At 38.9% G+C, this 14,678-nt stretch overlaps 1 protein-coding gene across 1 annotated transcript in view; it reads right to left on the bottom strand.

The window, feature by feature from the left end:
* ARSB (arylsulfatase B) overlaps nucleotides 1-14,678 on the bottom strand; it is a 166,611-nt gene that overhangs the window by 63,653 nt on the left and 88,280 nt on the right. The gene's annotated exons all lie outside the window — the stretch shown is intronic.

Below are 14,678 nucleotides of genomic sequence, written 5' to 3' on the forward strand. Positions count from 1 at the left end.
GACTTTAAAAAAATTTTAGATATATGTGCAAATGCAATCACAACTCACATTAGTGTTGAAAACAAACTCGGAGAGCAGTTCAACCTGCTCATGTTTCAAATGAGAAAGGCACATAGTGAGTTATTGGCCAAATATTTGGTTGTGAGTGTTTTTAAAAAATTGGGAGCATAAACATCACCACTTGTACACAGGGTGTGCAAAAAGCACCCAGATCACTTTGCTTATTTAGATCCAGCCTTATGGAAGAAGTTCTTAGACATAATGTCAATTGTTGGGAGACTTCAAAGGACTACTTGATAACACAACAGAACGTTGCAAAGAACTACTAATAATACAGGATTATTCCACATCTGAATAACCAATAAAGCCCCTAATGTAACCAAGAATACATGCTTCAATGTCCACATCCCAAATTCACAGTTAGTTGTCTACAGCAGTGGTTTAGGATTTCAAGGACTCATACATTTTCAAAAAATCTGGGTTGTGAACGGCAATGTTATATTTGCCAAGTATGGAAAACTTAAAACAAACCTCATGAATAAAAAACAAAACCAAAAACACTTTCAACTACCATCACTGTCCATTATTTTACAAAACGAAGGTAATTTTAATGGCAACAAAAGCTAGGACAAATACAGTCTCAGAATAAGGCAAAATCTTTTAAAGTGAATATATTTAACTTCAGGATTCTATAAGAGTTCCTTTTTCCTCTTTACTCCATATAACCCTCTAACTAGAGAGTGGGAGGAAAATATACAAGGATGCTTCTAGGCCTGGGGGCAGCCCTGTGCATGTGGGGGGGCTATTTCCTGGGACTCCCCATTTTCCTCCTGAGACATTTAACTAATGACCTGTATATCATGGAGACTGTCAACCAATCCAAAATGATAGGAACTAGGGTTTCATCCCAGAAGCTCTGAATGTAAGTAGGGATGATAAGCAAAAAAAAAAAAAAAGAAAAAAAGATGAATATAAGGAAATCTTAACAGAATGGTGATGTCTAATTCGTGAGGTTAAAAAAAGCAAGCAAACAGAGCTAAAATCTGGTTGATAAAAATAGCAAGTAACTCAGGAGGGGAAATCAGAATAAAAACATTTGAAAGTCTTTGTATTATTTGGAGAAGGATACAACTGTTCATTAAGTTTAGATTTTAGCAAAGTAAAATTTACATGTTAAAATTTTAGGTAACTTAGAAACAAAGGTATGACTTTTCTGGACTAAAACAAAGCAGAATTCATTCAATCCAAAAATCAAAGACAAGGAAGAAGGTGGAGGAACTCCCAGATTTCTCATCTTTATAAGTAGAGCTCACTGGAATACCCCAAAGTACTAGGCATGGTTAAATAAAAGATATTTTTCCAATAATTTTTAAAGGGAATTTATCTGTATATCATTCATTTCATTCTTTCATTATTCAGAAGAGCCACAGATATTGCAAAATAATGAATCTTAATAGCAAGAGATGAATTTTGAACACTAAAGGTTGTGAGTAATCCCAGTGATGAATTATTTGCTGGGGAAAATCATCGCAGGTAGAATCTCATGATGCAGACAGGAATGAAAAAACCAAAAGTCAACCAACCTTCTTAAGTCACATATGTAGTGATGCTACTTTTTAAAATCTACTAACCAGAATATTTTGATAAGGATGTGGTCAGAGATATAAGCCAAGGAAATACAAAATAAGACAAGTGACTTAAACAATAACCAAATACCATTAGAGACTTCAAGTTATTAAATAAGTCAAGAAAACTACATGTACATTTAAAGGAACTGAATTATCATAAATCTTGGGTCATGTGTGTGCTGTCTCTTCAGTGATGTCTGACTCTTTGAGACCCTGTGGACTGCCAGGCTCCTCTGTCCATGGGATTCTCCAGGCAAGAACACTGGAACTCTTGGAGGGTTGCTATGCCCTCTTCCAGGGGATATTCTTGACCCAGAGATCGAGCCCATGTCTCTTAAGCCTCCTGCATTGGCAAGTGGGTTCTTTACCACTAGGGCCACCTGGGAATCCCAAACTTTGGGTTGCTGCTGCTAAGTCACTTCAGTCGTGTCCGACTCTGTGTGACCCCATAGATGGCAGCCCACCAGGCTCCACCATCCCTGGGATTCTCCAGGCAAGAACACTGGAGTGCCATTTCCTTCTCCAATGCATGAAAGTGAAAAGTGAAAGGGAATTCACTCAGTCGTGTCCGACTCTTTACGACCCCATGGACTGCAGCCTACCAGGCTCCTCCGTCCATGGGATTTTCCAGGCAAGTTACCCCACATCAAAATATGAGAAGTTATTAAAATCCTTAGACAAGCTCATGTACCTATTCCCTGGGGCTAGTCCTTTGGAAAGTGATGGATTTTAGAAATATCTCCAGGTGGATTTTTTTTTAATGCATACATACATGTAAAGGGAAGATGGTGACAATGGAAACATGATAAAATGTACACCAAACTATTAGCTGGGATGGGGGGATGGGTTGGGACACTACAAGTCTTTCGACAGTGCTTTATACAGCTGGCATGCATCATTATTGTAATCAGAAAAATTTTAAGATTCTTTTAAGATAGTATATAACTTGTGAACATTTTTATTACTTCATAAAGACTTTAAAAAGCATGAAAAGAGAAAACTCAGATAGTTTACAGAATTTGGGAATTTAAAGACAGGAAAATCACCCATAACTACATTGAACCTGCAGTATTTAAACACACTATTTGATTTTTGGAATTTAATTGCATGCTACTCACTTGTGCTATCACATACTGGTGATAACTGATCATGTGATTTCCCTCTCAGCATGTAGAAATGTCCTGGTATGTTTAAGATCAGACCTTTCTTTAACAAAAGGTAGAAAACACACTTAAAGGTATTGTGGTCACTGGGTTGGTTCTCAAGTCTCAACACATACGTCACTTCTTTCATTTTGGTAAAGGGTTCAGGGTCTGAGTGCCTAAGATGGAGGGAATAAGAGGAAAAAGAGAGGGAGACGTTAGGGAGAAAGGAGTGAGGCAGAAAAGCTGGAGAAGGAGGAAGGAAGGAAGGAAAGGGGACTGTGGGTTTCCTTTAACAGTTACGCACTAAGTTAGCACAGATCACTAGAGCACTGACACACAGACACACACACACACGCACATGCACACACACACACACACGCACACACACACCCCGACTCCGGAAGTCACAGAACCCACGTGGCTCATTTCAATGGAGACAAGGGTGCCGTCTATTGATGCTGAAACAGAGTAGACTCAAGTCACCTGGGGAAGAGCACGTGGAGACTAAGGCTGGTGGAGGGGGATGAAATGAGAGATCACGAAGACCAACTCTGCGAGCTTTGTGACTCTGTCTAGGAGACACTTTAGAGTCACAATTCTGCAAAGACCAATGAGGGCAGTGAGACTCCGGTCCTAACAAGGGGAGGCCCATTGTTGGCGAGGGGAGTCCTTCACGCCCAGGAGGAACACCTCCCGCCCAGCTCAGCTTCCACTGTCTGCAGGCATTCAATCTCCCCAGAACTGAGAGACTGGACACCAATACTGGGACACTGGTACCCTGGTTATTGGGAAGGATTACCTATTGCTGAATTAATATATTAACACTCTTTTTTAAATAGCAAAAAAACAGAAGAGTTCAGTAAGTAGCTGCTGAACATCTTCTGGTACAATTTAAAAACACACTTCTCCCAAGAACTCACAGATCCTCGGCCACTTAGATTTGCATAGTCTCTAATAATCGTATGTTATAAAAAGAGATCTCACTCTTGTACCTGGAGGGAAAATGCTTGGTCTTTCATTATTTTTACTTTTTCAATGTCTTTTTAGGGCAAACCTTCCCTACTATTGTCTTACTCCCACTCCTTCCCTGCACGTCCGGAAATATTTGACATCAATAATCTCCATTTGTTTAGGCATGTTCGTCAATCCTTTATGTTAAAAACAAAATATATTTTATTTTAAAATATCTTATCTTTTCTCCTTTTTGCCACTAAATGTCCCCAAACAGTATGTTTATACCAGTTATTCTCAATTTGTATCACATTAAAATCACCTAGAAGCTTCTAAAATCCAGGTGCTGTACCTCGTACCAGTAACTCACTGCAGGGTGGAACCCAGGCATCAGCATAACTTACAAATGATTCCAACATGCAGCCAAGATTGCGAATCATTAACCTGGGGCAGTGCTTCTCAAACTTTGGATTACTTGGAAAGTGAAGTCGCTCAGTCGTGTCTGACTTTGCGACCCCATGGACTATAGCCTACCAGGCTCCTCCCTCCATGGGATTCTCCAGGCAAGAGTACTGGAGTGGGTTGCCATTTCCTTCTCCAGGGGATCTTCCTGACCCAGGGATCGAACCCGGGTCTCCCGCATTCCAGGCAGATGCTTTAACCTCTGAGCATTAAATTGTGGATTCTTGTTAAATTGTGGATTCTGATTTACTAGAGCCAGGGTGAAGGCTGTCCAGGAATCTACACTTTTAACTGGTTCCCCAGTGATACTGGTCTGAGGACCACACTTCAAGTAGTGAGACTGGTGGAAATTTCCGGGAGTCCTCTTACTGGGATCTGAACTTTTCTTCTTCTGCTGCTGCTGCTAAGTCGCTTCAGTCGTGTACGACTCTGCGCGACCCCATAGACGGCAGCTCACCAGGCTCCCCCCTCCCTGGGATTCTCCAGGCAAGAACACTGGAGTGGGTTGCCATTTCCTTCTCCAATGCATGAAAGTGAAAAGTGAAAGTGAAGTCGCTCAGTCGTGTCCGACTCTTAGCAACCCCATGGACTGCAGCACACCAGGCTCCTCTGTCTATGGGATTTTCAGGCAAGAGTGCTGGAGTGGGGTGCTATTGCCTTCTCTAGTTTCCCAAATTAGAAGCTCATTTAGATTAGAGCTGATTCTAGAGCTGTGATTCTCAGTCTTGGCTACACAATGCAATCACCTGGGAAGCTTTAAAAAATCTGATGCTTGAGTTTCACCAGAATAGAATGATCTCATTGATCTGGGGTTCAGCTTGGGCATAAAGATTTACAAAAGTATCCAAGTTGATTATTTTGTCAAATTAGCTTTACTGCAATATAACTTACAAACCATATGATTTATAACGTCTTCAAGGTACATCCATTTTATAGCATGTATCAGTACATCTTCCTTTAAAATGGCTGAAGAATAGTCATTGTATGGATACATCGTAACGTTTTTATCTACTCATCACTTTATGGACATTTGAGTCGCTTCTACATTTTTTGCCTCTTGTAAATACTTGTGTAAAGGATTTTGTATGGACATCTGTTTTCTCTTGGGGGTGTATCTAGGAGTAGACTCGTTACATCTACTTTATATATTTAAACTTTTAAGGGCCTGCTCAACTATTTTTCAAAGCAGCTGCACCATCTTACACTCTTACTAGCTATGTATGAGCATTCCAATCTCTCCCTATCCTCTTCTTAGTGGTACTGATAAATGTCTGTCTTTTTTATTACAGCCATCCTAGCTGGTATGAAGTGATATTTCACTGTAGTTTTTATTTACATTTTCCTTTTCATGTGTATATTGATCATTTATACAGCTTCTTTGGAGGAATGTCTATTCAGATCCTTTGGTCATTTAAAAAATGGGCTATTTATCTGTTTATGATTGACTACAAGTATTCTTAACATATTCTGAACACAAGTCCTATATCAGATACATGATTTGCTAATATTTTCTCCAGTTCTGTGAGTTGTTTTTTACTTTCTTGATAGTATCATTTGCAGAAAGAAAAGTTTAAAATTTTGGTTTAGAACAACTTTTCTTTTCTTTTGTTGCTTTTTGGTATTTTTTTCCCTAAGAAACTGCCTAATCCAAAGTCACAGAGTTTTACTCATGTTTAGAAGAAACACAGAGTTTTCTTCTAAAACTGTTATAATTTTAGTTGTTACTTTCATGTCTATGATCCATTTTAAGTTAATTTCTGTGTATTCTGGGAGGTAGGAATTTAATTTCATCCTTTTGCATGTGAATATCTAGGTATCCCAGTAATATTTATTGAAAAGATTATTCTTCCCAATTGAACTATATTGGCATCCTTGTCAAAAACACAACTGACTCTCCCAATTTAAAAGTGGGAAGAAGAACTGAATAGACATTGCCCCAAAGAGGAAACGCAGATGGTCAACAGGCACATGAAAAGACACTCAACATCACTAATCATCATGGAAATGCAAATCAAAACCACAATGAGATATCACTTCACACCTGTCAGAATGGCTATCATCAAAAAGAATACAAATCACACATCTGGTGAGGATACAAAGAAAAGGGAACCCTCATACGCTTGTGGTGGGAGTGCAAATTGGTCCAGTCTCTGTGGAAAACAGAATAGAGGTTTCTCAAAAACTAAAAACAGAACTACCATATGACCCAGCAAATTTATGATTGCCAAGATATGGAAGTAAGTTTTCACCAACACATGGATGAATAAAAAAGATGTGTTATATATACAGAATGGAATACTATTCAACCCTAAAAAAGAGAGGCATTTTGCCATTTGTAACAACATGGATGGACCTGAAAGGTATTACGCTAAGTGAAGTAAGACAGGGAAGGACAAATACTGGATGATACCATTCTACGTGGAATCTTAAAAAGCACCACACTTCAGCAAGTGGCGCTGGGAAAGCTGGACAGCTGCATGTCAATCACTGAAGTCAAATACTCCCTCACACCATACACAACAATAAACTGAAAATGCCTTAAAGACTTAAACAGAAGACATGATACTATAAAATTCCTAGAAGATGATATAGGCAAAGCATTCTCTGATATAAATTGTACCAATATTTTTCTTAGGTCAGTCTCCCAGGGCAGTGAATCAAAGCAGAAAGAAACAAATGGGACCTAATCAGACTTATAAGCTTTTGCAGCAAAGAAAACCATCAATAAAATGAAAAGACAACCTACATAATGGGAGAAAATATTTGCAAATGATGCTACTGACAAGGGCTTAATTTCCAAAATATACAAACTCAGTACATAATTCAATAACAAAAAACCAAACAATGCAATTGAACAATAGGCACAAGACCTAAATAGATATCTCTCCAAAGAAGACATAAAAATGGTCAATAGGCACATGAAAAAATGCTCAGTATCACTAGTTATTAGAGAAACACAAATCAAAACCACAATAAGGTATCACATCACACTGGTCAAAATGATTATCATTAAAACGTCTAAGAATAATAAGTGTTGGAGAGGATGTGGAAAAAAGCAAACCTTTCTACGCTGCTGGTTAGAATGTAAATTGGTGCAGCCACTATGAAAAACAGTATAGAGGTTCCTTAGAAAGCTAAAAATAGAGTGGCAAGACGATTCAACAGCCCCGTGCCTGGGCATATATACTGAAAAGATGAAAACTCTAATTAAAAAGATAGCAGCCCAATGTTCATAGCAGCACTGTTTATAATAGCCAAGACGTAGAACCAACCTAGTGTTTACTGACAGATGAATACATATGTACATACACAAAATCTGGCATATATGCATATATATTACACAACAGAATATTACATAGTCATGAAAAAAGAATGAAATAACGCCATTTGCAGCAACATGGATACCATACTAAGTGAAGCAAGACAGAGGACAAAAAGGCCACTTATATGTGGAATCTAAAAAATTATACAAATGAACCTGTATACAAAACAGAAACAGACTCACAGACACAGAAAACATATTTATGGTGACTAAAAGGGAAAGGGGTAAGGAGGGATCAAGGAGGAGTTTGGGACTGTTAGATACAAACTGCCATATAAAAAACAGATAAACAACAAGGTCCGACTATACAGCACCAGGAACTACATGCAGTGTCTTGTAATAACCTATAATGGAAAGGAATTTGAAAAAGAAAAAAATATATATATGAATATATATATATATATATGAATCACTTTGCTGTACATCAGAAACCAACACAATACTGTAAATCAGCTATGAAAGTGAAGTCGCTCAGTTGTGTCCGACTCTTCCCGACTCCATGGACTCTAGCCTACCAGGCTCCTCCATCCGTGGATTCTCCAGGCAAGAATACCTGAGTGGGTACTTCACTTTAAATATAAAAAATACAACAAACTAGTGAATATAACAAGAAAGGAGTGGACTCACAGACATATAGAATGATAGAACAAAGTAGCAGTTACCAGTAGGGGGAGGGAAGGTGGGTCTGGAGGTACAAACTATTATGCCTAGTATTATTGTATGCAAGCTACAAGAATATATTGTACAACATAGGGGATATAGCCAACATTTTATAATAACTATAAGTGGAAAATAATGTTCAAAAATTGTGAATCTCTACAGTATATACTTATAATTTATATAATATTGTACAGTAACTACACTTCAGTAACAAACATACACATATGTACACAAAAATACAGCTGATTCTCCCACACAGTTTAGGATGAGAATCACCAATCTCAAGCCTTGCTATCTGAGGGCACCACATCTGATTATATATTCTAAATTTTGGGGGGTTTTTTGTAGAACAAAAAGATGAGGGCTAAGCTTTTAGGATATTTATGTAATGAGCCCATGTATAATTCTGTAAGACTTCTTTCCTTCTTCAAAGGAAGGAAACTTCCTTCATCCTTTTGATGAAGGATATTGATAACTTCCTACATCCATTTCCTTTATATTCCCTTGAATAAGTACCTTGAACACAAACTTTTAGCATATGATACAATTTCTTCCATAAAGGTGTGTGTAACAAAGTGAGCTATGGGGTGGGGGAAATGTTTTCTATATTCGAAACAGTTTTCAGCAATATCAACTGTATAATCATCACAATCTTTGCAGAATAAATAATAGCCAAATAAAACTCATTAAATGTTCATGGGATTGATCACTGTTATAGTGTGGTAACTTTTATCTTCTAATATATCTATTTATATGTATTTATAGGTAATGCTACAATTATTCTGGTTTTTCATGATTTTTTTGGATATCACACTTTTCAAAAGTTTCATTTCCACACAAAGAAAGCACTAGAAAGCGGACAATGTCAATTGCTTCCGTAGATTATGGCCTCCCCTCCACCAGTTCTGAAGGCTTCACTGTCTCATGTGAAGCCCTGCACTGTCTTTAAGAGCGTAGCCCTTCAGGGTCTGCATCTCAACTCCACAAGATTATATAAACTTGAGCCTTGTTTTTCTCTCTAGCAGGAGGTGGATAAAAGTACCTACTTACAAGGTTATACGAGAATTAAGCAGGGAAACATATGCAAAGTGCTTGGGCTGTATAGTAAGTACTGAAAGACTAGAGATCTCTTCAAGAAAATTAGAGATACCAAGGGACTATTTCCTGCAAAGATGGGCACAATAAAGGACAGAAATGGTATAGGCCTAACAGAAGCAGAAGATATTAAGAAGAGGTGGCAAAAATACACAGAAGAACTATACAAAAAAGATCTGCACGACCCAGATAATCACAATGGTGTGATCACTCACCTAGAGCCAGACATCCTGGAATGCAAAGTCAAGTGGGCCTTAGGAAGTATCACTACAAACAAAGCTAAGGGGGTGATGGAATTCTAGTTGAGCTATTTCAAATCCTGAAAGATGATGCTGTAAAAGTGCTGCACTCAATATGCCAGCAAATTTGGAAAACTCAGCAGTGGCCACAGGACTCGAAAAGGTCAGTTTCCATTTGAATCCCAAAGAAGGGCAATGCCAAAGAATGCTCAAACTACTGCACAATTGCACTCATTTCACACGCTAGCAGAGTAATGCTCAAAATTCTCCAAGCTAGGCTTCAACAGTATGTGAACCATGAACTTCTAGATGTTCAAGCTGGATTTAGAAAAGTCAGAGGGACCAGAAATCAAATTGCCAAAATCCACTAGATCTTCAAAAAAGCAAGAGAGTTACAGAAAAACATCTACTTCTATTTTATTGACTTTGCCAAAGCCTTTGACTGTGTGGATCACAACAAATTATGGAAAATTCGTCAAGAGATGGGAATACCAGACTACCTGACCTGCCTCCCAAGAAATCTCTATGCAGGTCAGGAAGCAACAGTTAGAACTGGACATGGAACACTAAACTGGTTCCAAATCAGGAAAGGAGTACATCAAGGCTATATAATGTCACCCTGCTTATTTAACTTATATGCAGAATACATTATGAGAAACTCTGGGCTGGATGAAGCACAAGCTGGAATCAAGATTGCCAGGACAAATATCAATAACCAGAGATATGCAGATGCACCACCCTTATGGCAGAAAGTGAAGAAGAACTAAAGAGTCTCTTGATGAAAGTGAAAGAGTAGAGTGAAAAAGTTGGCTTAAAACTCAACATTCAGAAAACTAAGATCATGACATCTGGTCCCATCACTTCATGCCAAATAGATGGGAAACAGTGGAAACAGTGAGAGACTTTATTTGGGGGGGCTCCAAAATCACTGCAGATGGTGATTGCAGCCATGAAATTAAAAGACACTTGCTCCTTGGAAGAAAAGTTATGATCAACCTAGACAGCATATTAAATAGCAGAGACATTACTTTGCCAACAAAGGTCTGTCTAGTCAAAGCTATTGTTTTTCCAGTAGTCATGTATGGATGTGAGAGTTGGACTATAAAGAAAGCTGAGTGCTGAAGAATTGATGCTTTTGAACTGTGGTGTTGGAGAAGACTCTTGAGAGTCCCTTGGACTGCAAGGAGATCCAACCAGTCCATCCTAAAAGAGATCAGTCCTGGGTGTTCATTGGGAGGAGTGATGCTGAGGCTGAAACTCCAATACTTTGGCCACCTGATGTGAAGAACTGACTCATTGGAAAAGACCCTGATCCTGGGAAAGACTGAAGGTAGGAAGAGAAGGGGACAACAGGATGAGATGGTTGGATGGCATCACTGACTCAATGGACATGAGTTTGAGTAAGCTCTGGGAGTTGGTGACGGACAGGGAGGCCTGGCCTGCTGTAGCCCATGGGGTCGCAAAGAGCTGGACATGACTGAGTGACTGAACTGAACTGAATAAGCTGGTAGCTTAAAAACAATGACAACACCTTTTGTTGGAGAATCAGATCCTGACTCTAAACATGGAAAGAATATAATCACAGATACAAGACTAAAGCCTAGATAAGCTATATGAATAATATGTAAAACAATGGAACATTAATATTCCTATCTTTCCCTCTTTCTTGGCAAGAGTTCCCCTTAGAAATACACTGATGTAGCTATAACTTTAATTTCTAAGACATATTATGATATTCTTTTCCAAGTGAAAGTCTCTCTTGAGAAAAGCATCAGTGTCAAATACAGCCAAGTCACACAGTCCACTCATGAACTGCATATGAAAAAGGATACATTGCAATTTGTTATCTAGGAATTTCCCCAATGTTTTGAATTAAACATATGGTATAGTTTAGCTGTATGCGCAATATTATCTCCATTAAAATGTTGATTACATTTGCAAAATGTAAATCTAAAAATAATGACTGATGATGTTCATGGAAAATGATTTTCCAGTAATCACACAAGTTCATGGAATGCCCTGATTTTATTATGGCAGGTGTTTTTATTAGGGCAAATGTTTGGGCTCCAGGCTGATAGGAATGAAACAGAGCCATCTAATCAGCTTCTTTAAGCTAGGCACCTAGGGGACTGTTCAGAGAGTCTTTCTTCCTGCACAATGCTCACTGCCTGCCCTAGCAGACAACAATGGTCATGGGAGTAAGAGCCACGACAGGAAGATTTATGCAAAGACAAAGAGCTGTAAGGGTCCGACTCTGTGATCCTATGGACTGTAGCCCCCCAGGTTCCTCTGTCCATGGGATTTTTCAGGCATGAATACTTGAGTAGGTTGCCATTTCCTCTTCCACAGGATCTTCCTGACTCAGGGACTGAACCAGCATCTCCTGCATTGGCAGGTGGATTCTTTACCACTGAGCCACTTGGGAATGAGGAGTGGAGGTTGTTTCGGCCAAGTTCGTTTGAATAATAGTAGCTAGAATTTAGAGAGCATTTATTATGTGCTTCACACCATTCCAAATGTTTTACATGATTTAATCTTCTACGTTATGACAGACACAACCTTGGCACAGAGCAGTTGAGTGGCTTACCAGATCATGTGTTTGGGCAGGTGACAGAACCAGGTTTGGAACTCAGGAAAACTCCTGAATTCCCCACTCACAGCCAGTATGCTAAATTGTCTCCTCCATCAAATGTAGACACGGACTCAGTATCTTTTTAAATATATTACATTTCCATTCATTCAGCTTATTTTTAAGGATCCATTAACAAATATCTGTTTACTTCAAATGCCTCTATTAACAAATTAATAGTTGTCTCTGATGCCATTTCATTCAGTACAGTTCAGTCGTGTCCGACTCTTTGAGACCCCATGAACCACAGCATGCCAGGCCTCCCCTGTCCATCACCAACTCCTGGAGTCCTGCATCAGAGGGCAGACAGACTGAAACCGCAGTCACAGACAACAGGCCAATCTAATCACATAGCCTTGTCTAACTCAGTGAAACTAAGCCATGCCATGTGGGGCCACCCAAGATGGGCAGGTCATGGTGGAGAGGTCTGACAGAATGTGGTCCACTGGAGAAGGGAATGGCAAACCACTTCAGTATTCTTGCCTTGAGAACCCCATGAACAGTATGAAAAGGCAAAATGATAGGATACTGAAAGAGGAACTCCACAGGTCGGTAGGTGCCCAATACGCTACTGGAGATCAGTGGAGAAATAACTCCAGAAAGAATGAAGGGATGGAGCCAAAGCAAAAACAACACCCAGTTGTGGATGTGACTGGTGATAGAAGCAAGACCTGATGCTGTAAAGAGCAATATTGCATAGGAACCTGGAATGTTAGGTCCATGAATCAAGGCAAATTGGAAGTGGTCAAACAGGAGATGGCAAGAGTGAACATCGACATTCTAGGAATCAGCGAACTAAAATGGACTGGAATGGGTGAATTTAACTCAGATGACCATTATATCTACTACTGTGGACAGGAATCCCTTAGAAGAAATGGAGTAGCCATCATGGTCAACAAAAGAGTCCAAAATGCAGTACTTGGATGCAGTCTCAAAAAAGACAGAATGATCTCTGTTCGTTTCCAAGGCAAACCATTCAATATCACAGAAATCCAAGTCTATGCCCCAACCAATAGCGCCATTTCATTATTCAATTTTAATTTACCCAAATTTCATGTTTTCTGGGTTAGTTTTTTTTTTTTTAATGGGGCAAGGATACACTGATCAGTAACTAGTTTCCAATATGCTATAAATATTTTCTAAAAGTCTACAGTTTCAGACACTGAGATCACAGCACTGTCCATTTATAAATAGAGTTTCCAGTTTTTGACTTTCATTTTCCAACTAGTTGAAGGGTGGGGCAGTAAAACATTTCCCATAAATAAATGAAGTGCTATGATATGCTACACTTCTTTTACCACTAGCTGCTGACCATCTGTCATAAAAAGACACACCCTGGAGGACAATCTCAAATTTTTAGAAACAGAAACAGCCATGGCAATATTTCCAGACATGAAATTTTGAAAAAAAAAAATTATTGATTAAAAATCCAAGAAACACCCTCAGAGTAACTTCCATTCTGTTAACTTTCTGCAAGAATTATCATCATCCTTATTATCTTCCCTTGAAGCTACTGAGTTGTTATTAATACTATGTTCCAGGCTCTGTGCTGTTTCATACACATTCTTTCACTACATCCTCACGTAAATGCCTATGAAGTGGGCATCACTAATGTTACATTTTACACACAAGGAAACTGATGCTTGGAGGCATAAAGCAACTTGCCCAAGGTCACACAAATAATAAATGGAAAAGACCAGATCTGAACCATATCTAACCACAGAGTTCACATTTTTCAACCGTTATACTAGTGACATTACTCCCAGGATATATTTTCTTTGTTATGTGGGTGACGGTGATATTGGGTTTGTGTAAATTCCACGCTCCTTTAAAAACCATCTTAACATGCAAACGTTACCAGGAATAAAGTGTTTAGTTATGGAAATCAAAACATTTTGACTAAAATTGGTGAGGAAATACATAACTTAAATCCACCTGATGCAGAGTTTTATATGAGAGAAATTTTTCACATACACCTTTATTAAGGAATCATTAAATATTAAAGTAGCCTACACTAAAAGATACGATATTATTCACAATAACTGAATCATACTTTTATTACAATCTTTTCCTATTCATTATTAACAAATAATTGGTAGGACTTTCAGGTTAGTATCAGGGCAAACCAGCAGAACCTAATATCCCTTTTTTTCCAATTTCGATTATAATACCCGTGAAGAATTACAAAAAGACAAAAACTGGCAACAGTGTTGGAAACTAAGGAGAGGATCAGATGCCAAAGCCCTGAGGGGGTTTTCACTCGCGCCAGGGCTGAAGAGATTAACAACACATTCCTGGATTGGAACAGAAGAATCAAGCCCTGGTCCCAAAGAGAGCAGAAAAAGATGGATTCACTTTGTCTACGTCTAGCTATACAACTCAAAGTGAAGTGAAAGTTGCTCAGTCGTGTCCAACTCTCTGAGACCCCCTGGACTATACAGTCCATGGAATTCTCCAGGCCAGAATACTGGCCTTCTCCAGGGGATCTTCCCAACCCAGGGATTGAACCCAGGTATCCCTTATTGCAGGCAGATTCTTCACCAGCTG

Source organism: Ovis canadensis, chromosome 7 (assembly GCF_042477335.2).
Source record: "Ovis canadensis isolate MfBH-ARS-UI-01 breed Bighorn chromosome 7, ARS-UI_OviCan_v2, whole genome shotgun sequence".
NCBI lineage: Eukaryota > Metazoa > Chordata > Mammalia > Artiodactyla > Bovidae > Ovis > Ovis canadensis.